At 45.6% G+C, this 27,765-nt stretch overlaps 1 protein-coding gene across 2 annotated transcripts in view; it reads right to left on the bottom strand.

Moving 5' to 3' along the window:
• NLRX1 (NLR family member X1) overlaps window positions 1-27,765 on the bottom strand; it is a 301,404-nt gene that overhangs the window by 146,401 nt on the left and 127,238 nt on the right. Inside the window, exon 1 of one of the 2 annotated variants that reach the window (XM_056541805.1) lies at window positions 11,720-11,856. The exons of the other annotated variant lie outside the window; for it this stretch is intronic. The gene's annotated coding sequence lies outside the window, so the exon portion shown is untranslated. Of the gene's footprint in view, window positions 1-11,719; window positions 11,857-27,765 lie in introns of those variants that run through there. 2 annotated transcript variants of the gene reach the window in all.

Below are 27,765 nucleotides of genomic sequence, written 5' to 3'. Positions count from 1 at the left end.
TGTCACTTTAAGCAATAATAACTCTGGGATGCTTTTACCTTTCATTCTAATTCCGAGACAGTTTTTTTGTGACATATTCTACTTTATGTTAGTGGTAAAATTTTGTCGATACTTGCGTCATTTCTTGGTGAAAAATTCCAAAATTTGATGAAAATAATTTGAAAATGTTGCATTTTTTTTTTTTTAACTTTGAAGCTCTCTGAGCTAATAAGGAAAATGAATATTCCAAATAAATTATATATTAATTCACATAAACAACATGTCTACTTTATGATTGCATCATAAAGTTGACATGTTTTTACTTTTGGAAGACATCAGAGGGCTTCAAAGTATAGCAGCAATTTTCCACTTTTTCAAAAAACTTTGGAAATCGAAATTTTTCAGGGACCAGTTCAATTTTGAAGTGGATTTGAAGGGCTTTCATATTAGAAATACCCCATAAATGACCCCATTATAAAAACTTCACCCCTCAAAGTATTCAAAATGACATTCAAAAGGTTTGTTAACCCTTTAGGTGTTTCACAGGTATAGCAGCAAATTGAAGGAGAAAATTCAAAATCTTCATTTTTTATACTGGCATGTTCTTGTAGACCCAGTTATTGAATTTTTACAAGGGGTAAAAGGAGAGAAATCTTCCTAAAATGTGTAACACAATTTCTCTCGAGTAAGAAAACACCTCATATGTGTATGTCAAGTGTTCGGCGGGCACAGTAGAGGGCTCAGAAGGGAAGGAGCGACAGTGGGATTTTGGAGAGTGAGTTTTTCTGAAATGGTTTTTGGGGGGCATGTCACATTTAGGAAGCCCCCATGGTGCCAGAACAGCAAAAAACAAAACCACATGGCATAATATTTTGGAAATTACACCCCTCAGGGCACGTAAAAGGGGTCCAGTGAGCCTTAACACTCCACATGTGTTTGACGACTTTTCGTTAAAGTTGGATGTGTACATTATTACCGTATTTTTTTTTCACTAAAATGCTAATTTTCCCTCAAATTTAAAATTTTTACAAGGCATAATAGAACAAGATGCCCCCCAAAATTTGTAACCCGATCTCTTCCGAGTATGAAAATACCACGTGTGGACGTCAAGTGCTCTGCTGGCGCACTACAAAATTCAGAAGAGAAGGAGTCACATTTGGCTTTTTAAAAGCAAATTTTGCTATAATGGTTTTTGGGGGGCATGTCACATTGAAGAAGCCCCTATAGTGCAAGAACAGTAAAAAAAAGAAACACATGGCATACTATTTTGGAAACTACACCCCTCAAGGCATGTAACAAGGGGTCCAGTGAGCCTCAACACCCCACAGGTGTTTGACGACTTTTCGTTAAAGTTGGATGTGCAAATTATTACCGTATTTTTTTTTTTTACTAAAATGCCTTTTAGCGGTTTTCCCTCAAATGTAAAATGTTTACAAGGGAAAATAGGACAAAATGCCCCCCAAAATTTGTAACCCCATTTCTTCTGAGTATGAAAATACCCCATATGTGGACGTCAAGTGCTCCGCTGGCGAACTACAATGCTCAGAAGAGAAGGAGCGCCATTGAGCTTTTTGAAAGAGAATTTGTTTGGAATGGAAGTCGGGGGCCATGTGCGTTTACAAAGCCCCCTGTGGTGCCAGAACAGCGGACCCCCCCACATGTGACCCCATTTTGGAAACTACACCCCCTCAGAGAATTTAATAAGGGGTGCAGGGAGTATCAACACCCCACTGACATTTGACAGATCTTTGGAATAGTGGGCTGTGCAAATGAAAAATTACATTTTTCATTTTCACGGATCACTGTTCCAAAAATCTGTCAGACACCTGTGGGGCGTAAATGCTCACTGTACCCCTTATTACATTACGTGAGGGGTGTAGTTTCCAAAATGGGGTCACATGTGGGGGGGGGGGTCCATTGTTCTGGCACTATGGGGGCCTTCAATTCCGGACAAATTTTCTTTTCAAAATCCCAATGGCGCTCCTTCTCTTCTGAGCATTGTAGTTCGCCCGCAGAGCACTTTACATTCACATATGGGGTATGTTCTTACTCAGAAGAAAGTATTCGTATTCAGGAGAAATTGTGTTACAATTTTGGGGGTCTTTTTTTTGCTTTTACCACTTGTGAAAACAAAAAAGTATGGGGCAACACCAGCATGTTAGTGTAAAGAAATACATTTTTTTGTACACTAACAGGCTGGTGTAGCTCCCAACTTTTCCTTTTCATAAGGTGTAAAAAGAGAAAAAGCCCCCCAAAGTTTGTAGTGCAATTTCTCCCGAGTACAGAGATACCCCATATGTGGCCCTATACTGTTTCCTTGAAATAAGACAGGGCTCTGAAGTGAGAGAGCGCCATGCGCATTTGAGGACTACATAGGGATTGCATAGGGGTGGACATAGGGGTATTCTACGCCAGTGATTCCCAAACAGGGTGCCTCCAGCTGTTGCTAAATTCCCAGCATGCCGTGACAGTCAGTGGCTGTCCGGAAATGCTGGGAGTTGTCGTTTTGCAACAGCTGGAGGCTCCGTTTTGGAAACACTGTCATACAAGCCACAGCTCAAACCTCAAGCACTAAAGCAGGAAACTTACTGTAAACCTGCCTGTGTGAATGTACCCTGTACATTCACATGGGGGGGACCTCCAGCTGTTTCAAAATTACAACTCCCAGCATGCACTGACAGACTGTGCATACTGGGAGTTATACTTTTGCAACAGTTGGAGGCACACTGGTTGGAAAACCTTCAGTTAGGTTCTGTTACCTAACTCAGTATTTTCCAACTAGTGTGTCTCCAGCTGTTGCAAAACTACAACTCCCAGCATGTACTGATTGCCGAAGGACATGCTGGTAGATGTAGTTATGCAACAGCTGGAGGTACGCAACTACAACTCCCAGCATGCTGAGACAGTTGTTTGCTGTTTGGGCATGCTGGGATTTGCAGTTTTGCAACATCTGGAGGGCTAGAGTTTAGAGAACAGTGCACAGTGATCTCCAAACAGTGGCCCTCCAGATGTTGCAAAAGTACAAATCCCAGCATGCACAGACAGCAAACTGCTGTGTGGGCATGCTAGGAGTTTTAGTTTTGCAAGATCTAGAGGGCTAGAGTTTGGAGATCACTGTGCAGTGGTCTCTAAATTGTAGACCTCCAGCTGTTGCAAAACTACAACTCACAGCATGCCCAAACAGCTGTCTGGGCATGCTGGTAGTTTTAGTTTTGCAACATCAGGAGGGCTATAATTTAGAGACCACTGTATAGTGGTCTCAGACTGTAGCCCTCCAGATGTTGCTAGGCAACTCACTGGCTTCCGTAGGATCCAAGGAGCCAGCCGCACGACATCCCCGCCCAACGATCCCTGTTGCCCGCAGCCTCCGCAGATTGGTAAGTGACCTTCGCACCAGTCCCTGTTGGTTTCCCTGTCCGTCCTTGCCTATTGTGGGTGGGCAGAACGGGGAAACCAAAAGTAACCCCCCACCGCCCCCGATCTGCTATTGGTCGTCGAGTCTATACGACCAAAGCAGGGATAGGAGGGGTGGCACCCCTGCCACCTCGCTCTTATTCCTTCAGGGGGATCATGGGTGTCTTGGACAACCGCGATCCCCCTTATACTCCGGGTCACCATAGACCCGTAATGACCCGTAATCTGGCAAATCGCAAGTGTGAATTCACTTGCGATTTGCCGCGATCGCCGACATGAGGGGGTCTAATGACCCCCCTGGGCATTTGGGTGGGGTGCCTGCTGATCGATATCACGAATTTCCATGGGCGTACAGGTATGTCCTGGGTCCTTAAGTACCAGGGTGTCAGGACGTACCTGTAAGCCCTGGGTCCTGAACAGGTTAAAGGGGTACTCCGGCCCCAAGACATCTTATCCCCTATCTAAAGAATAGGGGATACGATGTCTGATCGCGGGGGTCCCGCAGGTGGGGATCCCAGCAATCTAGCATGCAGCACCCCCCTGTAAGCACTGCAGGAAGTGCTGGAGGCTCTCAGTGTTATGCCTCCCGACCATGGGGACAGAGTATCGTGAAGTCATGATTCAGCCCCCGTGTGACGTCATGCCCCATCCCCTCAATGCAAGTCTATGGGAGGGGGTGTGACGGCCGTGGTCAGGAGGCATAACACTGAGAGCCTCCAGCGCTTCCTGCAGTACTTACAGGTGGGTGCTGCATGCTAGATTGCGGGGGTCCCCAGTGGCAGGACCCCCGCGATCAGACATCTTATACCCTATCCTTTGGATAGGGGATAAGATGTCTTGGGGCCAGAGTATCCCTTTAATAGGTTTGCTGACTTCAGTTGTGTCACAGAAGGGTTCTCCTATCTATCTTTATATGGAGAGAGTTACTTTTATGTTTATTGATTTACATTTTTTCACTTGTCTTTTTATTTAAATATTATTTTAAATACATTGAGAAATGTATCCTTTTATTAATTTATTCATGATTTTTGTACTGTACAATATATTTTTTAGGACACTATTAGGAAAGATATATTAATTTATTTACAAAGGAAAATTCATGTCTTATTTTACTACTTACTGAAAGACATTGCTGATTGGAAGAGACAGGATATAATATAATATATGTATATATATATATTTGAATGTGGTTCCAGCATTTACTGCACAATGTGTATTGCGGTCTAAAAGCACAACCTTTTTTGATTATATCTGTGGATCAATCTGAACTACTGTGTGCAGCTTTCTGAAGTATATAGCAGATAGAGATACTGCGACCTGTAGAACATACAGACAGTGAAGGTGTGGCTGCTGATAACAGGCAACTCTATTCTGCGCTAATCTCTGGTTTATATTTAAAAATCATAGAAACGCACAAAGTGCACAAGAATATATTGTGCTGAGTGACGAATTTGTGTAGTAATATGCGGTCGTGCTGACAACTAAATGGATGGAAGATTTCCACTGTGCAGAACTACTAGATTATTATTACAGATGATACTGTTGAATGTACTGTGGAATTAATGACAAAGAGAAGTACGGCTTAATATATCTAATGTGTATTGCTATCTAGAAGTGTACTGTTAACATGTCTTCAATGGAGTTCTTACATCTGGATCTGCAATAACTCCCTGATGGAGTTTAGTGACTGTGGATACAGAATTTATGTGGACCAAATGTGAAGTTTTTTGGACTGTATGATGGCCCTATGAAAAATATAAATTTTTTTCATATATTTTTTCATCCTTTTTCTATATTTTCTATTTTTTCACTGTGTGTGATATATTTTTATCTATATGTATTAAAAGCTACGTTTTAGAGGTTCCCTACTGGTCAATAATTTATATATATCTCCCAACTATAGTCGCTGTTGTATATACTGAGGAAGAGGGTACTCCAGTGAAAAACTATTTTTTTCATCTGGCTCCAGAAAGTTAAAACAGATTTGCTCTCTGCTGACATGTCTGTCTGTCTCAGGAACTGTCTGGAGCAGGAGAGGTTTGCTATGGGGATTTACTCCAAATCTGGACAGTTCCTGAGACAGACAGAGGTGTCAGCAGAGAGCACTATGCTCAAACAGAAAAGAACAACTCAATTTCAGAAAATAATAAGAAAATAATACTGGAAGGATTAAGAATTTTTAATAGGAGTAATTTACAAATCTGTTTAACTTTCTGGAGCCAGTTGATATGAGAAAAAAAAAATGTTTTTCACTGCAGTAGCCCTTTAATCTCTTGGGGATGCAGGGCGTATGCATACGCCCTGCATCCCCAATCCTTAAGGACCCAGGTCGTACCTCTACGCCCATGGGAATTCTGGTCCTCGCCGCTCTCCGGGCGGAGACAGGACCGGAATTCCTGCTGAAATGATTCAGCAGGCATCCCGTGCCAACACTTGGGGGGATCCTGAAACCCCCCATGTTGGCGATAGTCGCAAATCACCGGTCAATTCAGACCGGCGATCTGCGGCGATTCCGGGTCATACAGGTCTCCTGTGACCCGGAAAATAAAGAGGATTGTGACAGTTTAGGACAGCTCCGATCCCCCTGAAGGGATAGGAGTGAGGTGGCAGGGGTGCTACCCCTCCTATCCCTGCTATTGGTCAGTCAGAAGCGACCAACCAATAGAAGATCGGGGACGGGGGTATTAAGTTCGGTTCCCCCGCTCCCCCCCCCCCCCCTCATGTGAATGTACAGGGTACAGTCACACAGGCGGAGGTTTACCATTTACGGTGCAAATTTTCTGCCGCAGCTCAAACTCCTAGCGGGAAACACACTGTAAACCCCCGCCAGTGCGAATGTACACTAAAAACACTACACTACACAAAATAAAGGGTAAAACACCACTTATACACACCTTTACACTGACCCCCCCCCCCTTCCACCCAATAAAAATTTAAAACATCTCGTACTGCAGTGTTTCCAGAACGGAGCCTCCAGCTACTCACTGTCCAGACATGCTGGGAGTTTAGCAACAGCTGGAGGCACCCTGTTTGGGAATCATTGGCGTACAATATTTTTTGTAGCAGAGGCAATTTTAAGGCCCTATTCACACAGCAGAGTTTCTGTTCATCTGCCCCAATTCCAAATTCCGCTTTTAAAGGGGTATGCCAGGAAAAAAAAAAATTATATCCACTGGCTCCAGAAAGTTAAACAGATTTGTAAATTACTTCTATTAAAAAATCTTAATCCTTTCAATAATTATCAGTTGCTGAAGTTGAGTTGTTGTTTTCTGTCTGGCAACAGTGCTTTCTGCTGACATCTCTGCTTGTCTCGGGAACTGCACAGAGTAGAAGAGGTTTGCTATGGGGATTTACTTCTAAACTGGGCGGTTCCCGAGACACATGTCATCAGAGAGAACAACTCAACTTCAGCAGCTCATAAGTACTGAAAGGATTAAGTTTTTTTTTTTTTATAGAAATCTGTTTAACTTTCTGGAGCCAGTTGATATATAAAAAAAAAGTTTTTTCCTGGATAACCCCTTTAAAGATTTTGTGCTGAATTGGTGCAGAATCCAAGCGGAAATTCTGAAGAATCCATGGGAGTGTGGACTCACAAAGAAGTGTATTGAGCTTTCATTTAAGGAGAAATTCCTCAAGTGGAGTTCCGCTTGAGAAAATTCAGCCGTGTGAACAGGGCCTAACGCTTGCATCTGGGTCCGCCCCTATGCAAATCCCTAATTTAGGCCTCAAATGCACATGGCGCTCTCTCACTTCGGAGCCCTGTCGTATTTCAAAGAAACAGATTAGGGCCACATATGGGGTATTTCTGTACTCAGGAGTAATTGTGTTATACATTTTGGGGGTCTTTTTCTCCTTTTACCCCATATGAAAAGGAAAAGTTGGAGTCTACACCAGCCTGTTAGTGTAAAAAAATAAAAGGAAAAAAATACCCCCAAAATTTGTATGGAAATATCCCATATGTGGATGTAAAATGCTCTGTGTGCGTACAACATGGCTCAGGAGTGATAGCGCACTATGTACATTTGGGGCCTAAATTGGTGATTTGCACAGTGGTGGCTGATTTTACAGCAGTTATGACATAAAACGCAAAAAAATAAATACCCACGTGTGACCCCATTTTGGAATCTTCACCCCTCACGGAACGTAACAAGGGGTATAGTGAGTCTTAACATCCCACAGGTGTTTGACAAATTTTTGTTTAAGTTGGATGGGAAAATAAAAAAATAAAAAATTTCACTAAAATGCTGGTGTTACCCTAAATTTTAAATTTTCACAAGGGAAAATAGGAATAAAAGCCCCCCAAAATAACCCCAGTTCTTCTCAGTGAGAACATTGTAACCCCAGTTCTTCTCAGTAAGAACCTTCCCCATATGTGGATGTAAAGGGCTCTGCCGGCGCACTACAATGCTCAGAAGAGAAGGAGCGCCATTGGGAGAGAAAATTTGTCCGGAATTGAAGGCTACGTGTGTTAACAAAGCCCCCATGGTTCCAGAACAATGTGACATGTGACCCCATTTTGGAAACTACACCCCTAACGTAATGTAATGAGGGGTACAGTGAGCATTTATGCCCCACAGGTGTCTGAAATATTGTTGGAACAGTGGTTCGTAAAAATGAAAAATGTAATTTTTCATTTGCACAGCCCACTGTTCCAAAGATCTCTCAAATGCCAGTGGGGTGTAAATGCTCACTGCACCCCTTATTAAATTCTGTGATGGGTGTTAGTTCCAAAATGGGTTCACATGTGGGGGGTCCACTGTTCTGGTATCATGGGGGCTTTGTAAACGCACATGGCCCCCGACTTCCATTCCAAACAAATTCTTTCTCCAAAAGCTCGAAGGCGCTCCTTCTCTTTGAGCATTGTAGTTTTCCAGCAGAACACTTTACATCCACATATGGGGTATTTCCATACTCAGAAAAAATGGTATTACAAATTTTGGGGGGCATTTTCTCCTATTACCCATTGTAAAATTTGGAGGGAAAAACTGCATTTTAGTGAAAAAAACTTAATTTACACATCCGACCTTAACGAAAAGTCGTCAAACACCTGTGGGGTGTTAATTCTCACTGTACCCAATGTTACGTTTCTAGAGGGGTGTAGTTACCAAAATAGTATGCCATGTGTTTTTTTATTTTTTTTTCTGCTGTTCTGGCACCATAGGGGCTTCCTAAATGCGACATGCCCCCCAAAAAAACATTTCAGCAAAATTTGCTTTCCAAAAGCCAAATGTGACTCGTTCTCTTCTGAGCATTGTAGAGCGCCAGCAGAGCACTTGACGTTCACACATGGGGTATTTCCATACTCAGAAGAAATGGGGTTACAAATTTTGGGGGGCATTTTCTCCTATTACCCCATGTAAAAATGTAAAATTTGGGAAAAAACTGCATTTTAGTGGAAAAAAAAATGTAATTTACACATCCGACTTTAACGAAAAGTCGTCAAACACCAGTGGGGTGTTAAGGCTCACTGTACCCAATGTTATGTTTCTTGAGGGGTGTAGTTACCAAAATAGTATGCCATGTGTTTTTTTTTTTTTTTGCTGTTCTGCAACCATAGGGGCTTCCTAAATGCAATATGCCCCCCCAAAAACCATTTCAGCAAAATTCACTCTCCAAAATCCCATTGTCGCTCCTTCTCTTCTGAGCCCTCTACTGCGCCAGCAGAACACTTTACATTCACATATAAGGTGATTTCTCTCCTCTAACCCCTTGTAAAATTTTAAAAAATGGCTCTACAAGAACAAGCGAGTGTAAAAAAATGAAGATTTTGAATTTTCTCTTTCACTTTGCTGCTATTCCTGTGAAACACCTAAACGGTTAGCACACTTACTGAATGTCATTTTGGATACTTTGAGGGGTGCAGTTTCTATAATGGGGTCATTTATGGGGTATTTCTCACAGAAAGGCCCCTCAAATCCACTTCAAACTTAACTGGTCCCTGAAAAATTCTGATTTTTTATTTTTTGTGAAAATTTTGAAAATTGCTGCTATACTTTAAAGCCCTCTAATGTCTTCAAAAAGTAAAAACATGTCAACTTGATAATGCCAACATAAAGTAGACATATTGTATGTGTGAATCAATATATCATTTATTTGGAATGTCCATTTTCCTTACAAGCAGAAAGTTTCAAAGTTAGAAAAATGCTAAATTTGCTACATTTTCATGAAATTTGGGGATTTTTCACCAAGAAAGGATGCAAGTAACGACAAAAATGTACCACTATGTTAAAGTTGAAAATGTCATGAAAAAACAAACCATCTCGGAATCAGAATAAAAGGTAAAAGCATCTCAGAGTTATTAATGCATAAAGAGACAGTGGTCAGAATTGCAAAAAAGGGCTGAGTACAGTCGAAAATGGGCTGAGTCCCAAAGGGGTTAAGACCACCACAGCTATTGCTATAGTAAGCATTAAGAAAAGTGCCAAATTGATGCCATACTGGATTCAAAATATACCCTGAGCATAAACCCTTTGCCACAAGGCAAAACCCAACACAACCCAACTGAAGGAAAACAACAGACACCACACACCGTTCTAACTACTCTATGCAACAGTCCAAAGGGAAGGCCAGCAATATTAACCAGTCCTGTGTTGTGAAGAGGCAACTAACCGGTTTGCCAGGCTGGAACAACAATATATATCCAGAAAGCAAAATCACAGCAAAACTCTTTGAAATCAGGGCTGGAATTTTATTGCATCATGCAACAAACAGTGCAACGTTTCGGAATACAATGCCTCTATTAACCCCTTACCGACCCAGGACGTACCGGTACGTCCTGAGTCCTCTCCCTTTCAATAACGCAGAGCCACGACTAATCAGTGGCAGTTTGCTCAGTGGGTTGTTCAGGACAGTCTCGGCATGCCGAACAGCTGGAGGACACGCAAAGGATCCCTTACCTTTCTCCTGCGTGTCTGATCACCGAATAACTGCTCAGTGCCTGAGATCCAGGCATGAGCAGTCAAGCGGCAGAATCATTGATCAATGTTATCCTATGAGATAACAATGATCAATGTAAAAGATCAGTGTGTACAGTGATATAGCCCCGTACGGGGGCTATAACATTGCAAAAAAAAAAAGTGAAAAAACAGAAAAGTGAATAAAGATCATTTAAACTTTTTCCCTAATAAAAGTAACAACCACCCCCCTTTTTCCCATAAAAAAAATACAAAAAAAACAGTGTAAATAAAAATAAACATATGTGGTATCGCCACGTGCCGAAATGTCTGAATTATAAAAATATATTGTTAATTAAACCGAACATTCAATGGTATGCACGCAAACAAATTCCAAAGTCCAAAATAGCGTATTTTTGGTCACTTTTTATATCATGAAAAAATGAATGAAAAGCGATCAAAGAGTCTGATCAATACAAAAATGGTACCGCTAAAAAATTCAGATCACGGTGAAAAAAAATTTGCCCTCATACGACCCCGTATTCGGAAAAATAAAAAAGTTATATGGGTCAGAAGATGACAATTTTAAACGTATACATTTTCCTGCATGTAGTTATGATTTTTTCCAGAAGTATGACAAAATCAAACCTATATAAGTAGGGTATCATTTTAATCATATGGACCTACAGAATAGAGAGAAGGTGTAATTTTTACCGAAAAATGTACTGCGTAGAAACGGAAGCCCCCAAAATTTACAAAATGGTGTTTTTTCTTCAATTATGTCACACAATGATTTATTTTTTTTGTTTCGCCATAGATTTTTGGGTAAAATGACTGATGTCATTACAAAGTAGAAATGGTGGCGCGAACAATAAGCCATCATATGGATTATTAGGTGCAAAATTGAAAGAGTTCTGATTTTTTTTAAAGGTAGTGCTCTCTGCTGACACCTGCTGTCCGTGTCAGGAACTGTCCAGAGCTGCATAGGTTTGCAATGGGGATTTTCTCCTGCTCTGGACAGTTCCTGATACGGGCATCAGGTGTCAGCAGAGAGCACTGTGGACAAGACAAAAAAGAAATTCAAAAAGTATAGAATTTCCTCTGTAGCATACAGCTGCTAAAATGTACTGGAAGGGTAAAGATTTTTTAACAGAAGTCATTTACACATCTGTTTACCTGGCACCAGTTGATAAAAAAAAAAAAAAAATGTTTTCCACCGAAGTACCCCTTTAAGCATGGAGAACAATAAAATGAGACTTCCTTAAATAAATATATATATACATAAAAGGTGACTGGTTACAAAACAAGTGTTTCATATAATGTTCATTAAAACAACACAGCCCAACTGGCGCGGGCATGTGAGGTGCAAGCAGTCAGATTCTGCACCACGGACCTCATACCCGCACCGTAACGGCCGCCAGGAGGGTACTCACCCAACCAGCCTCCAACTTGGGGTAATCAGTAGTGTGGGGAGTCCGGTGGCGCGTCCTCCGTTTGCAGCTGCCGGCAGCAGGTCCCCCATCTTTCCGGAGGCCTCCTCCTGCTTCCTCACAATGCGTGTAGCGCTGCAACTAGGACTCCTCTGTACGCTCCCTACCACGGGTTCTCAGTGCAGGCAGGAGCGCTGGAAGCTGACAGGGATGGCATAACTTTCACACAGCAGCCCCATAGCTGGATAAGGGGCTGCTATTTCGCATCCGCTTCGGCCACACTATCTGGGAACACAGGAGCTGCACGGCCCTGAGTGGCAGCTACAGGTCAGTCTACAGGACGCCATTACAGCAACATCAGAGGGGGGGAACCATTCCAAACCATTTCATCACTGTGCCAAACCACAAGCCATGCCGCTGTGAGGGTAAAGGGGCTCTTACTTTTTGCTGCCACCAGTGCCTTCTGCAAGATTTCCCTGCCCAGCTTTGCCTTAGGGGACCACAAGATCTGGGGAGCACCATCTCCCTCCCCTACGAGTGTTTGGCTGTACCCCCAGAAGGGGGTTCCTATTCTCAACTGAGCCTTCCTCCCCCTGTACTAGCTGCACAAACTCAGGCAGTGGCCATGGACATTGATAATAGCCAGCCTCTGTTTATCCCAGAAGATGGGGCCCCTGCTCAGGCCACTCTCCCTCTAGCATACTTCCCTTGGCAGGTGCCCAGGGAGTTTCTGCATCTTCCCCCATGGATCTCCAGACATTTTGAGAGAACCAGCTCGTCACACCCACTCTCCTCCACGACGCATTCTCTCTCTCCACGGATCCAGGGTGACTCCGCTTCTCATTCGAGGCGCAGGGGGAGCAGTCACAGATCTCCAGGCCACTCCAGGAAGCATCGCTAGTCAGCCGGGAGGCATAGCAGGAGCAGAAGCAGTTGATCTTCCTCTCCATACAGAGTATTCTGTTTATTGTATACTGATATGCTTTTTTCTCCCCCTTCTTTGGGACTCCCGGGAAGTTTTTGTTAACGCTGTATATACTTGGCACCACGGGGTATTTGATATTTTCTGTATGAATATTTAGTTCCTGTACCCTAGTTACTTTAGCTTTTTATTATCTTTATACTAGGGCTAGCAGGAGGATGGTCATGGTGTAATCTAGGTTAGCTGTTATCTACTGGTTATCCAGAGGTTCCCATTCCTGACTTTATTCTTGTTCTCCTACCTGCCCAGTTCGCTGAGTGCCCACTGTTCTTATCCTACCGTAGGCCCCTTTATTTGCTGTCTGGTCAGGAAGGGGGTTCGGGGTTGGGGTTCTGGCTCACACAAATGCCTTGAAAAAGTGAAGTCCATTACCCAAACCCCAGCCGCCTTGAATACACCTTGGGCATTGATCTGTCATGGGGTTTATGGGGGAGATTTATTAAAACCTGCCAAGGGGAAAAGTTGCCCAGTTACCCATAGCAACCAAGCAGATTGCTTCTTTCATTCTGTAGAGGCCATGTTAAAAATTAAAGCAGCGATATGATTGGTTGCTATGGGCAACTGGGCAACTTTTCCTCTGGACACGTTTTAATAAATCTCCCTCTATGTGTTTTTGTTTTTTCCTTTAGTGTTGTGTTCACGGTTTGGAGTGTTATTTTCTCTAGAGTGGTTTCCCTTCCCCCTCTATTGCTCTATGTCACAGTACACAGTCCCTGTGTGTCTGTCTCTCCTTGGGATTTACAGTTTCCTTGGATGGCTCCTCCTCGTGTTTGTTTCCTCCCTGTCTGCTATGGTCTGCTTTCTCTCCCACCTTTCCTTTGTCTGCTGACCTCTTCTGTGCCCTTGTCCTCCTCCTCCTAGCCCCCCCCCCCCGGGGGCTTCCCCTATATCATGTGTAAGGTTATTATGTGGAATGTTAACGGACTGCGATTCCCCAGGAAACGTATGAAGGTTTTGCGTTTTCTGAAACATCTGCAACCTGACATAGTCCTCCTACAGGAAACGCATTTGGTGGAAAAGGACTTCAGAGGATGAAGAAACGGTAGTTTAGCGGTATAAGGCAAATCTTGAGTATTGACACTGATTCATAAGTCTTTTTCACATAACATACTCTCTCATGACCAGGATGAGGAAGGGCACTTATCTCATGTAGAGTTAGACCACAATAGCAATACGTATCATTATATATATATATATATATATATATATATATATATATATATATATATATATATATATATATATATATATAGTAACCCCCCGACCTACGATGGCCCCAACATATGATAAAATAGACATACGATGGCCTCTCAGAGGCCATCGCATGTCAATGTCAGCATCGACATACGATGCTTTTATATGTCGGGGCCATCGCATTAACTGCTATCCGACAGCGCAAAATGCTTAAGCTGCTGTCGGATAGCAGTGTAATATGCCCCAGCAGGTTCACTTACCTATCCCCGCTGCTCCGGGTTCACTTCGCGATCCTCCGGTGTCTTGCGCATCTTCTCCAGGGTCCGGGCCTTGCTTTCCGGCGTCGTTATTACGCCACTACGCACGCCGCGCCGGCGCAGCAGCATAATAACGTCACCGGAAAGCAAGGCCCGGACCCTGCAGAAGATGCGCAAGACACCGGAGGATCGCGAAGAAGACACCGGAGCAGCGGGACAGCATCGGGAACCCCTGGAACAGCAGCGGGAGCGGTGAGGACCTGGTCCGGAGCGACGGGGACAGGCGAGTACAGATGCCTATACTTTACATTGCACGGATCCCTCAACATACGATGGATTCGACAAACGATGGGTCGTTTGGAACGAATTACCATCGTATGTTGAGGGACCACTGTATGTATGTATATATATATATATATATATATATATATATATATATAAGCAAATCAAAAAATGTTGCAGTATCTTGTAATACCTTTTTTATTGGACTAACAGAATTTTGTAGAGACAAGCTTTCGGGATTCCTCCCTTTGTCAAGTCTAAAGCAAATCTAAGCTCACAAGCAGAAGACACAGGTTACATCTCACAAATATGCAGGGGTTAAGACAATAGATGTGGAGAATTCACACTAAGATGGGCCATAAATTGTCCTGTTATAGGGAACATAGACTACATAGATAAGGATGAGAAAAAGGGGGGGGGAGGGGGGAGCAGGGGAGACACTGGTAGTTAAACAGGACAAAGTGAGATCCAAAAGAGAATCCAGTACAGGTTATAAGAAATTTTGATAATGAGATAAGAAGCTGAAATCCACATTGAGTCCCCTGTTTTTTGAGTCAAAAAACAGTATCATTTTGGCTTCAAATGTCTTTCGCTCTTGTGAAGTTCCCTCTCAGTATCCTGATTGTAAGATCATGTATGGAGTGGCCTGATTGGGTAAAACGATGTCCAACTGGGGTGCAGTAGTCATTTTCTTTATGGTGGTTGAATGTCTGTGTAGGTTCATCCTTTCGTTGAGTTTCCGTTTGGTTTCAACCAATATGGCATCCCATGTCACACTTGGTGCACTGTATCATGTAGACCACATTTGGGGATGCGCAGGAGTATAGTCCCTTAATGTTATATGTCTTATTGTTGTGGGTGGCTTCCATCTTGGAAAATTTTTTGATTTGCATCTGCATCACTGGACTAATACGGCTACTCAAATTTAACATACATACATATATATATATATATATATATATATATATATATATATATATACACACACACACACACACACACACACACACACTACTCAAAAAAATAAAGGGAACACTAAGATAACACATCCTAGATCTGAATGAATGAACTAATCCCATGAAATACTTTCGTCTTTACATAGTTGAATGTGCTGACAACAAAATCACACAAAAATGATCAACAGAAATGAAATTTATCAACCCATGGAGGTCTGGATATGGAGACACACTCAAAATCAAAGTGGAAAACCACACTACAGGCTGATCCAACTTTGATGTAATGTCCTTAAAACAAGTCAAAACAAGTAGTGTGTGTGGCCTCCACGTGCCCATATGACCTCCCTACAATGCCTGGGCATGCTCCTGATGAGGAGGCCTGGACTCCTGGACAGTCTGTGGTGCAATGTAATCTGTGGTGGATGGAGCGAGACATGATGTCCCAGATGTGCTCAAATCGGATTCAGGTCTGAGGAACAGGCGGGCCAGTCCATAGCATCAATGCCTTCCTCTTGCAGGAACTTCTGACACACACCAGCCACATGAGGTCTAGCATTGTCTTGCATTAGGAGGAACCAAGGGCCAAACGCACCAGCATATGGTCTCACAAGGGGTCTGAGGACATCATCGTCAGGCTACCTCTGGCAAGCACATGGAGGGCTGTGCGGGCCCCCCAAAGAAATGTCATGCCCACACCATTACTGACCCACCGCCAAACTGGCCATGCTGGAGGATGTTGCAGGCAACAGAACGTTCTCCACGACGTCTCCAGACTCTGTCACGTCTGTCACATGTGCTCAGAGTGAACCTGCTTACATCTGTAAAGAGGACAGGGCGCCAGTGCCGAATTTGCCAATCTTGGTGTTCTCTGGCAAATACCTAACATCCTGCATGGTGTTTGGCTGTAAGCACAACCCCCACCTGTGGACGTCGGGCTCTCATATCACCCTCATGGAGTCTGTTTCTGACTGTTTAAGTGGACACATGCACATTTGTGGTCTGCTGTGCTCTGGCAGTGCTCCTCGTTGTACAAAGGCGGAGATAGTGGTCCTGCTGCTGGGTTGTTGCCCTCCTACGGCCTCCTCCACATCTCCTGGTGTACTGGCCTGTCTCCTGGTAGCGCCTCCATGCTCTGGACACTACGCTGACAGACACAGCAAACCTTATTGCCACAGCTCGCATTGATGTGCCATCCTGGATGAGCTGCACTACCTGAGCCACTTGTGTGGGTTGTAGACTCCGTCTCATGCTACCACTAGAGTGAAAACATAGACAGCATTCAAAAGTGACCAAAACATCAGCCAGGAAGCATACACCTGCAGAACCACTCCTTTATTGGGGGTGTCTTGATAATTGCCAATAATTTCCACCTGTTGTCTGTTCCATTTGCACAACAGCATGTGAAATAGATTTTATGGAAGACAGGAGGCTTGTATCAAGCCCAATAGCATAAAGCAATGCAATGTAAACGTAATAACAAAGAAAAAATGAGGGTGCAGATCACCTTAGCAACCATACACACCCATTAGAACTCCGACCAATCCTGTCTCGACTGGCTCCATATTAACTGAATCCGACTACACCTCCTCCTCTTTCTTTCTGCTCAGCAGCAGAGGCAACATCAGATAAGTACATGCTCCTATATTTTAGGTGTTTTGCGGCTGGAAGTGTTCTTAGTTAATTCTTCCACCGCTCTCTAGATTTCCCTATACTGTTTCTATACCCTTAGGTGTAGATGTTGCATACACCGGTCCTTTTGTCCCCACTGTTGTCTATACTTAAATATAATCTTTCCCCTCTTGTGGCGCTTTGCTTCACTGGCCTTAGTGCCGTGTTTTCCTGTTTTTCCCCCCCTTCACGGTCTCCTGCCGGTGATCTGGCATTTCTCTCCTTCTGTTCTCTCCTACCTGTTCTTCTAGCCTCCATTGCGGTGACGTCGGCGCTGCTTCTTTGCCTGACGTCTCCGTCCCCCTTCTCGCTCCCTGCGCGCTTCTCGTACACGCTGAATCAGCGTGTCACGTGAGCACACAGGATCTCGCAAGATCACGCAGTGCGGCCGTTCTCTAAGGGATGCCTGCGTCCTTATTAACGGCTGGGCCTGCGCACGGCTGAGTGTTTTCGGCAGCCTCTGTCTGCGCTCCTGCATAGCGCGGACAGGGCTGTGAACCTACTGGATCGTCGACTCACAGCTATTGCTCTTCATAGCTGTGTCGGCGGTGTCCTCGGGTTACTCTTCATCTCGGGGCTGCTTGTACTGCTGCCTCCTATTGTGTGCTGTCAATGGCTTAGTGCTAGGAGTTTTTCAGCTCCAGTACTATACATATATTGTACTTATACTATACACAGCCCCGTGTTCTTTCTTCATCTCTCTGTAGTACTACAGTTTAACACTATGACTGACAACAAGTTGGACATGACCTTCGGGGATAGCCCCATTGCTACCCATGACCCTGAGTCTATGTCCGCTGATGAGATACATCAGCTAGTGAACAGGTCTGTTCAATCTGCACTTACGTCCGCCATAGCGGTCATGAACAAAGCTATTTCAAAATCTCTCTTTTTAGCAGCGTATCAGTCCCGCCACGACACTGTAATAGCTAGTGCAGGTCCGCCGTCAATTGCGACCGTGCCTAGTCCGGTTTCTGAGCCTCAGAAATTCGGTAAGTCTGAGTGAAAACGCCACCATTGCTCAAACCTCATGACCTCTCCCACACCACAACAGACGGTGGGAGATAGACAAAACATCCAAGTCGGCCCTTCATATTCGCGCGCCAAGCCGGGAGGAAGAGCATACTGTCCGGGCAACCCGTTCCGCTAAGCGGACTAAACCCGATTTGTACGTTATTGAATCGGAGGTGGATTCTGAATCGGAGTATGAGGTGTCGGTAACCTCTTCTATCGACAGCAATGAAGGGGAGGTAGGCGATGAGGAGGAACGTGATCCTTCGGGGTCTTCTGCCGCAGTGGACAATCCACACACCATATTGGACTCCCAGGGGGTATCATTTTTCGATACCATCAAGCATCCGAGGTCCGGGGAATGGGCCCCACTACCTCAGGTGGCTAAGTATGTGGAGGCTTGGCTAAGGAAGCCTTTAGATCGGGGAAACCGCAGCAAGTTGAGATCGGAATGTCCTCGGCCCTCGGTGGCCAACAGGGTTGCAGTTACTCCTGAATTGGACCCGATACTTATTAAATAAATACTTACTTAGATCGGGTAAAAACCTGAAGAAGGGACTGGACAGGTCCTTCATGTCCGTGCAGGACAAGTTATTGGATATCTTGGGACCCCTTACCAAGATTCTGAACTTGGCTGAGCAAGCCGTGGCGACAGGCGGGCCTGTGGACGCCGAAGTACTCAGAGGCTGGGCCTTGAGAGCCACATGTATGTTGTGCAACGCAAATTCTGCGATGTCAGCTGAACGACGTCACTCTATACTAATGCGTCTTGACCCACAGCTGACCCATTTGGCTACTGAGGAGCCGGGCCCATCTGCTGAGGGCCTCCTTTTTGGGGATTCCCTAATCAAGAACATAAATAAGTTTGTAGGGTTATTCTCCAGCCTGGACAAGGCACAAACCTCGTTAAAGAAATAAGCTAGGTTTTGGCAGGGCCGGAAGGGGCAGGGGTTGACCTTCCGGCAGATGTGCCTATTTTCGACCCTATGCTAGACCCACAGTTAAGTACGTGCAGGACAGACCTCAACCTCAACGGGTCCCTGCACCTGTTGTCAAGAATCCCTTCTATCCAACCCGAGGAAGGCCCTGGAGGGCGCGCGGTAGTTCCAGAGGTTTTGCTAGAGCCAGAGGCACAGGTGGGTTGGATTGCTCAGGAGATTTGTACAGCCCCAGTGGGGGGCAGACTGAGGTATTTTATCCAAAATTGGTCCATGATTTCCACAGATCCGTGGGGGTTACAAGTGGTCACGGGCTACGTGATAGATTTTGTGTCCGCACCTGTACAATCCCGGTGGCCGCCGAATATTTACTTTTCAGAGACAGACAGGGCTCTGATCTGCCAGGAGGTCAAAGATCTACAGGACAAACACGCCATAGCACAGGTACCAATTGATATAGGACCTGTGGGCTCCTCTCGACCTGGAGTTGTTCGCGTCCCAGCTCAATCGGAAATTACCTAATTTCTTCAGTTGGAAACCGGATCCGGAGGCGCTGGCCACGGATGCGTTTCTACAAACGTGGCCTCCGGGAACGTTGTATGCGTTTCCTCCTTTTGTCATGATTTCCAAGGTATTATGGAAGGCAAAGTTTAAAGCATCCACTCTGGTACTTATCACCCCCTGGTGGCCGACTCAATCTTGTTTCCCCAGATCCTGGGGATGACTATAGATTGTCCACGGATGTGCCCCGTATTCCCATCGCTCCTACAGAATCCGTTGGCGGAGTCGCATCCGTTGGTTTTGTCCGGTCACTTACAGTTGGTGGTTTGGCTGATCTCCGGATGCCGGAATTTGGTGATGGCATTTCAAAGTCTGCTAGAGAACTCATGCGAGATGCATGGGCTCCAGGTACCAGATCGGCTTAACGATCTGCCTGGGAATTATTGGTTCATTGGTGCTCACGACGGCAGATGGACCCCATTCAGGCCCCTGTGTCCAGGGTCTTAAACTTTTTATTGGAAGCTTATGACAGCGGGAAGGCTTATCGGACTATTAATGTTTATAGATCCGCTATATCTACCCGTCATGCCCAAGTAGAAGGGGTGGCGTTGGATCGACATCCATGAATATGTCTTCTTTTGAGAGGCATTCCTTTTTAAACGTCCTCCTACTCCTAGGTATCAGTCTACCTGGGATGTGCCTTTGGGGTTTCGAATGTTCTCCTGTTGGGAGGATAATGATGAGTTAACTCTTAAACTACTGTCATTCAAATTAACCATGTTGTTGTGTTTGATATCCATCAAACGTGTGTCGGATGTTCGGGCCTTAGATATATCCAGGAGAGTTTACTCCCCTGGGAGTTATGTTTTCTATATCACGTCGGACAAAGACAGATCTACGATCGGTGTTCTATCCAAGTTTTCCGCAACATCCCAAATTATGTGTGGTTCGGTGCCTTAAAGCTTATGAGCTTAAGACAGCACCGTTGCGTTCGGAAACTTTTTCTCAGCTTCTCGTATCCTTTTGTGCTCCACACCTTCCCGTGTCTTCTCCGACGTTGTCACGTTGGATTCGGCAAACAATGAGTTTGGCCGGGATAAATGTCTCAGTGTTTAAAGCTCATTCTTCTAGAGGAGCCATGGCTACCAAGGTGGCTCAAGCGGGAGGCTCCCTTTCTGACATTATGAAGGCGGCAGACTGGTCTTCGGAAAATACGTTCCGCACATTTTACTTTTGACCCGAGAGTCCTGTATCTATGTCAGTGTTATGATTTTTCATGTATTGTATTGCTGTTATTGCTTTGAACATGCACATGATACAAGCCTCCTGTCTGCCTTAAAATTTAGGATTTTATAAAGACAGGAGGAGAGTGTCAACCCTCCCTGGTTCCCACCCTGTTACGGTAGTTCTTTTTCTTTCTAGGTTACTGAAGAGGACACCTGGTCGATTGCAGCAGCCTGAGTTGGTCTGTGGTTCGAGTTACGGATCTCCCTAGTGGTTGGAGGTCAGCTATGGGTGCATGTTTCCAGTTCGTTTCTGGAGTTGGATCAAGTTCTGAGGTTCCGTTTTCAGTGGAATTCGCTGTTGGATTTGTGTTGGCGGTTCATCGACGGATGGCCTTCTCCTAGAGTGTAGTTGGTTCGGTGGTAGGACTGCATAAAGAAAGAGGAGGAGGTGGAGTCGGATTCAGTTAACATGGAGCCAGTCGAGACAGGATTGGTCAGAGTTCTAAGGGGTGTGTATGGTTGCTAAGGTGATCTGCACCCTCATTTTTTCTTTGTTATTACATTTACATTGCATGTCTTTCTGCTATTGGGCTTGAATAAAGAAGGATAATGCACTTGATACTCGCCTCCTGTCTTTATAAATCTATATTTTCCGTCGTTAAACTAGAAAAATCCTTAATTGTCAATCAGTGTTGCTTCCTGAGTGCACAGTATGATTTCACAGAAGTGTGACTGACTTGGAGTTACATTGTGTTGTTTAAGTGTTCCCTTTATTTTTTTGAGCAGTGTATATTATAGATAGATATATGCGTTGAACGGTGACAATAATAATTTTTCAATCTCTAGCAGATACCGTGAGCAGGGCCCGCGTTATGGCGGGGCATCCAAAAGCGGGCCCCTGAAAAGCTTTAGGGCATTACTAACAATACTCCATTTTGCGCAAAATCGCGGTAAAATCGCTGCGTTTTTTGCCGTGATTTTACCGCAAATTTGTGCAAAATGCAGTATTAAGGGCCTAAGGCACTAACACTACTCCCCCTGTCCCGAGCATTCTGGAGGAGCGCTGATTGTGCTCCACTTATCAGACGTCACCACCCTGGGAGGCACGCAGCAGGCAGCGCTCCACTAGAAAATCTCCATCACATCCTGCTTGCACTCCACTGCTCGGGGGCCCGGGCAATCGCTGCCAGCACTTCTTCCCCCCCCCCTTCTACTATCTGTGGACCTGCAGGGCTGAGGAGGCCAGGGGCTGCTGGGAGCCCGTACTGACCTGACCCTGGCGCAGAAGCAAGGCAGCCTCAGCCAACCCGATCTCCAGCAATCACCTCCTGGGGGTAAGGAGAGGCTTTGGGTTGGGGATGTGTATTGTATATGTATGTGTATGATTTTGTATGATGTGTGTATATGTATTATGTGTGCATGATAGAGTTATGTGTATGTATGATGTGTATGAGGTTTGTTACAGTGTGTCACCCCAGTACTAAGGAGATTACTTGAGGAGGGGGTTTGTTACAGTGTCACCCTAGTAGTAAGGTGGGAGTGAAGGGCGAAGTGAAAGGGTGGCAAAATTATCTTTTGCCTAGGGTTGCAAAAATGGGGGGGGGGGGGGGGGGGCAAAAGAAATTGCTTTCCCAGGGTCCAATCAAAATTAAAGATGGCCCTGGCAGTATTGGTAGTGTAAGTATCAGTGGCAGATCCAGGAGGGGCCGCAACGGGGCAATTACCCCCCCAGATTAATTTCCCCCATCACCATTAAGGACATCCCTATGTCCCGAAAGATCTTTTTGGGACACAAGGTGGCGCCCCATTAACTCTCTGCTGCCCTGCATTAACTTTAAAAACGCAGGAGCCGCCGGGAGATAGCGCACGTCACTGACATCCCATGCGTGCACTAGGGATCGACCGATTATCAGTATGGCCGATATTATCGGCCAGTAATCACGATTTTGGGCATTATCGCTATCGGCAATTACCTTGCTGATAATGCCCCGCCCCCCGCACCGCCCCCACCGCACCGCGACCGCCCCCCCGATCCGCCGCACCGCTACCGCCCCTCGTAGTGCTGGGCGGTATACCGGTATGGATTTTTGCCCATACCGCTATACCAGTCGTGCCCCTCGCCCACCCTCCGAGTCAATAAAAAAAAATTAAACTTACCCGTAATGGGGGTGGTCCGGGCCATCCATCCTGTAGTGTCCGGCGGCATTCCGGGTGGAGGGTTACATAGTTACATAGTTAGTATGGTCGAAAAAAGACATATGTCCATCAAGTTCAACCAGGGAATTAAGGGGTAGGGGTGTGGCGAGATATTGGGGAAGGGATGAGATTTTATATTACTTCATAAGCATTAATCTTATTTTGTTCCAGGAATGTATCTAATCCTGTTTTAAAGCTGTTAATTGTTCCTGCTGTGACCAGTTCCTGAGGTAGACCGTTCCATAAATTCACAGTCCTCACGGTAAAGAAGGCGTGTCGCCCCTTAAGACTAAACTTTTTCTTCTCCAGACGGAGGGAGTGCCCCCTCGTCCTTTGGGGGGGTTTAACCTGGAACAGTTTTTCTCCATATTTTTTGTATGGGCCATTAATATACTTATATACGTTTATCATATCCCCCCTTAAACGTCTCTTAAGACTAAGCAATTGTAACTCCTTTAATCGCTCCTCATAGCTAAGATGTTCCATGCCCCATATTAGTTTAGTCGCGCGTCTCTGCACCCTTTCCAACTCCGCAGTGTCCCTTTTATGGACAGGTGCCCAAAACTGAACAGCATATTCCAGGTAAGGCCGTACCAATGATTTATAAAGGGGGAGTATTATGTCCCTGTCCCTTGAGTCCATGCCTCTTTTGATACATGACAATATCCTGCCGGCTTTGGAAGCAGCAGCCTGACATTGCATGCTATTCTGTAGTCTGTGATCTACAAGTACACCCAGATCCTTCTCTACCAGTGACTCTGCCAGTTTAATCCCCCCTAAGACATACGATGCATGCAGGTTATTAGTACCCAGATGCATAACTTTACATTTATCCACATTGAACCTCATTTGCCAAGTGGATGCCCAGACACTTAGTCTATCCAAGTCATCTTGTAACTTATGCACATCCTCTATAGACTGTACTGTGCTACAAAGCTTGGTGTCATCTGCAAAGATAGAAACAGAGCTGTTAATACCATCCTCTATATCATTGATAAATAAATTAAACAACAGCGGGCCCAGTACTGAACCTTGGGGTACACCACTAATAACCGGGGACCAATCAGAGTACGAATCATTGACCACCACTCTCTGGGTACGATCCATGAGCCAGTGTTCAATCCAGTTACAAACTAAAATTTCCAAACCCAAAGACCTTAACTTACCTGTCAGACGTCTATGAGGGACAGTATCAAACGCTTTGAGTGAACCGGTCCAGGCTGTCCTTCTCCGGGGGTCCTCTTCTCCACTCCGGGCAGGCTCCGGCCTAGTACGCTGCATAGACGCCACTACGCCGTGACGTCAGGTGGGTCGCTGCGCACGGGCGTCACTGCGCAGCGGCGTCTATGCAGCGTACTAGGCCGGAGCCTTCCCGGAGTGGAGAAGATGACCGCCGGAGAAGAAGGACAGCCCGGACCGGTTCACCCTCCACCCAGAATGCCACAGGAAGGAAAGATTGATGGCCCGGACCACCCTGACAGGTAGGGGGAGAGAAGGGGGTGGTGATGGTGGCGGCGGCGGCGGCCTATGGCACCGCAAAAGCCACCACAGTGCATTGATTTAAAGCGCCCACTTTAAATCAATGCTCTGCAGCAGTGTCGAGGGGGGATAAATAGCCGATAACTTATACCGATATTCCGGTATAAGTTATCGGCTATCGGCCCTAACCTCCACCGATTATCGGTATAGGCCCTAAAAAAATGATATTGGTCGATCCCTAGCGTGCACTCAAAGGAACGGAGGCACGGAGCATCGAGCAGGAGGACGCCCTCTGGCCAGCATGGTGAGTTACCAGCGGCAAGTCATCTTTAGTGCTCCAGGAGGAGCAGTGGTCTGAGCACTGAAGCAGGGCAATACACAGACATACAGCCTCCAGCCAAATTCTGTATATGGTTGTAGGCTGTATGTCTGTGGGGGGAATATACTGCCAGCCTAATGTGGGGGGAACTATACTGCCACCCTAATGTGGGGGAACTATACTGCCAACCTAATGTGGGGGAACATACTGCCAACCTAATGAAAGGGAACTATGCTGCCAAATTAATGTGGGGGAACTATACTGCACCTAATGTGGGGGAACTATACTGCCAAACTAATGTGGGGGGGGGGGGGGACTATGCTGCCAACCTAATGTGGGAGGGAACTGTGCTGCCAACTTAATATGGGGGGGGGGGGGAACTATGCTGCATACTTAAAGGGGTAGTCCACTGCCCCAGCGTTCGGAACATTTTCAGCAGGCCAGGGGTGGGTGAGGCAGGTGGCAACAGCTGGAGGCACAAAATGGGTCAGGTCACTGGCGGATCCACAGATGTTTCTGGCATGGAAATTCCATTTTCTGTGTCCGCACTGATGCCGTTTTGTGCTGGATTTCTCTACGTGTGTCCTTACAAGTTGCTGTTGCTCCACAGGTGTCTGTGCACTTAGCTCTTGCAAAGGGGGGAGCTGATCTGCACTAAATAAGGTCACATTGCGACCCCAAATTACCACAGCCACAAATTCATCCTAGGGAATGAATTATTACATTTCTCATGTTGTAGTCACAGCCATTTGGGAATTGCAGCGCAGTCTCGTTCACTCGCATTAGCCGAGATGCAGCACAATTCAGGGGGCGCAACATAGTGATCTTTGGTCACACAATCTGGGGGCCCCATTTTTCATTTTTGCCCAGTGCCACACTTAGTCTAAAACCGGCCCTGACCGTGAGCAGCACTGCTGGCCCGCTGACTCTCCTGGGAGGGGACTTAACCTCTGTAGTTGACCCTCTAGTGGACCATAGATGCTCCTCTCTGACATGTCACCCCCCCCCCTGACAAAGTGACATGGTCCTCCCCCTTTCTTGGTGCAAACGGGACTGCTGGTAGCGGCAGGTATCTGCTCCCTGGCCAATGGGAAGGTGCCAGGACCGGATGGTTTCCCTGGCGAATTCTACAAACCCTTGGTGGATCAAGTGGTGCCCCCTTTAACGGCATACTTTAATGAAGTTTTGCGCACTGGCATGCTATCTCCTGCGGCAAAACTGGCTTACATTAAGGTACTCCCTAAACCTGGCAAGGACCCTTTGGATCGCCCCATCTCTCTGATCAACCAGGATGTGAAATTGCTTTCCAAATTCCTGGCGGATCACTTGGCAACGTTTTTGCCCTCCCTTATAGGTGCCCACCAGGTGGGTTTTGTTAAAACTTGATTGGTGATCACAAACATTAGGAAAGTACTGGCGGCTATGGCTGGCGTTCGGAGCCGGCCCCAGCCTGATTCCCACCCAGCCTTGCTTACTATGGATGCTGAGAAAGCATGTGATAATGTCCAGTGGGACTGGCTGAGACTGGTGCTGATCAAATTCGGGTAGATTTAGCTCTTTAATTACAGGATTTGCATTGATTTCTTGTATCATATGGGGAGCTTTACGGGTTACAAAATTAATGTTGCCGAGAGTATGCTATTGCCTCTGGGTTTAGCCTCTCCCAGGTTACTTAATGATGCGAGTGCCCTGGGGGTAGCAACTGCCACTTCCTATATCACCTATCTGGGTATTCCATTGGGAAGACACCTGATTAGCTTTATTCTCTCAATTATGTCCCTCTCTTTGCTGAAAAGACGTTAGGAATCTTTGCCATTGTCCTTTTTGGTTAGATGCCATCTTGTTAAAATGATTAGTTTCCCTTGCTATTGTATACTCTACAGACACTACAGCTACTGCTTAAACATGATGATTTTAAATGTCTCAATTCAGCCTTTCAGCATTTTCTGTGGCAGGGTAAGCATCCACATATTGCTTTACACAAACTTATGGTTAGTAGGGCGGAGGGGGGAGTCAACTTCCCGAATGTTAGAGGTTACAACTTAGCCCGATTATTTCGTCATGTGATTGGCTGACTTCATGATTCCAATTTTTTCTCCAACATAGAAGTGGAAACGGCACTTGCTGCACCTTGGTCTTTGCGGGTGCTGCTTCATACCTCTTATGCGCTGCTTCGTGATAGAATAGTAGCTTGGAAGGAGGTCCGGAAGGTTTTTGGTCTCCCCTTTCTCCTATCCAAATGGATACCCTTGCTTGACCATCCAGAGTTCTTGCAGGGTAGGTCCTCCTCCTGGCTGAGGTTATGGATCACTAAAGGGATTACTATGGTGGGGAGGCTGATGCATAGTGACGATCGCAGATGGCTTACACCGGGGGAATTACGCCACACATTGGAGCTTCCACGTACCCACACTCTTTATGCCAACCAGATTCATGCCGTTTGCTACTCCAGGCTTAGAGATCTCACGAGGGAAGCACGACGCACACCCTAGATTACATTATAGGTAATGACCCGCAGAGGGAGTCGATATCTCAGGGGATTGCAGACATTGTGCATCTTTTTTTTATATACCACTTGGTACAGTGTGGAATCTCTAAGAGGTTCTCCGGGAGCATTAAGCTTGCCTGATTCTTAGTTTGATTTGTTCGATCTCTTTTGGCACTTTTGTTCCTTGAGGGATCCTCTGGGAGTCAAATGAGGTACAGTGGAGCTTGAGTGTGGTCCCCCAGATCGGGGGAGAGGGCGGGGGGATGACAAGACGCTCAGCGCTCTGTCTGCTGCTGATGTAAGGGAGAGGTATGTTGTTGTCACTTCTGCCTGTGGGGATCTGCTGGCAACTTCAATGTGGACTGTTCCGTATTGGGGACTTTGCCATCTCTGAGTGCATTATTGATTGCTCTCTTCCTGACACTGGCTGTAGGGACTGCATACTTATTGTGGGGAGGGGGACTGTTCTGGTCTGGATGCCTGTTACCTCCTTTTTGATGATTTTGCCTTTGTTTCTTATTCTTGTATTTTCTTGAAGGTCTGTTTTATTTT

The sequence above is a fragment of the Hyla sarda genome, chromosome 10 (assembly GCF_029499605.1).
Source record: "Hyla sarda isolate aHylSar1 chromosome 10, aHylSar1.hap1, whole genome shotgun sequence".
NCBI classification, from domain to species: domain Eukaryota; kingdom Metazoa; phylum Chordata; class Amphibia; order Anura; family Hylidae; genus Hyla; species Hyla sarda.
The sequence above is the reverse complement of the archived record's forward strand: the minus strand, read 5'-3'. Positions and strand labels throughout refer to the sequence as shown.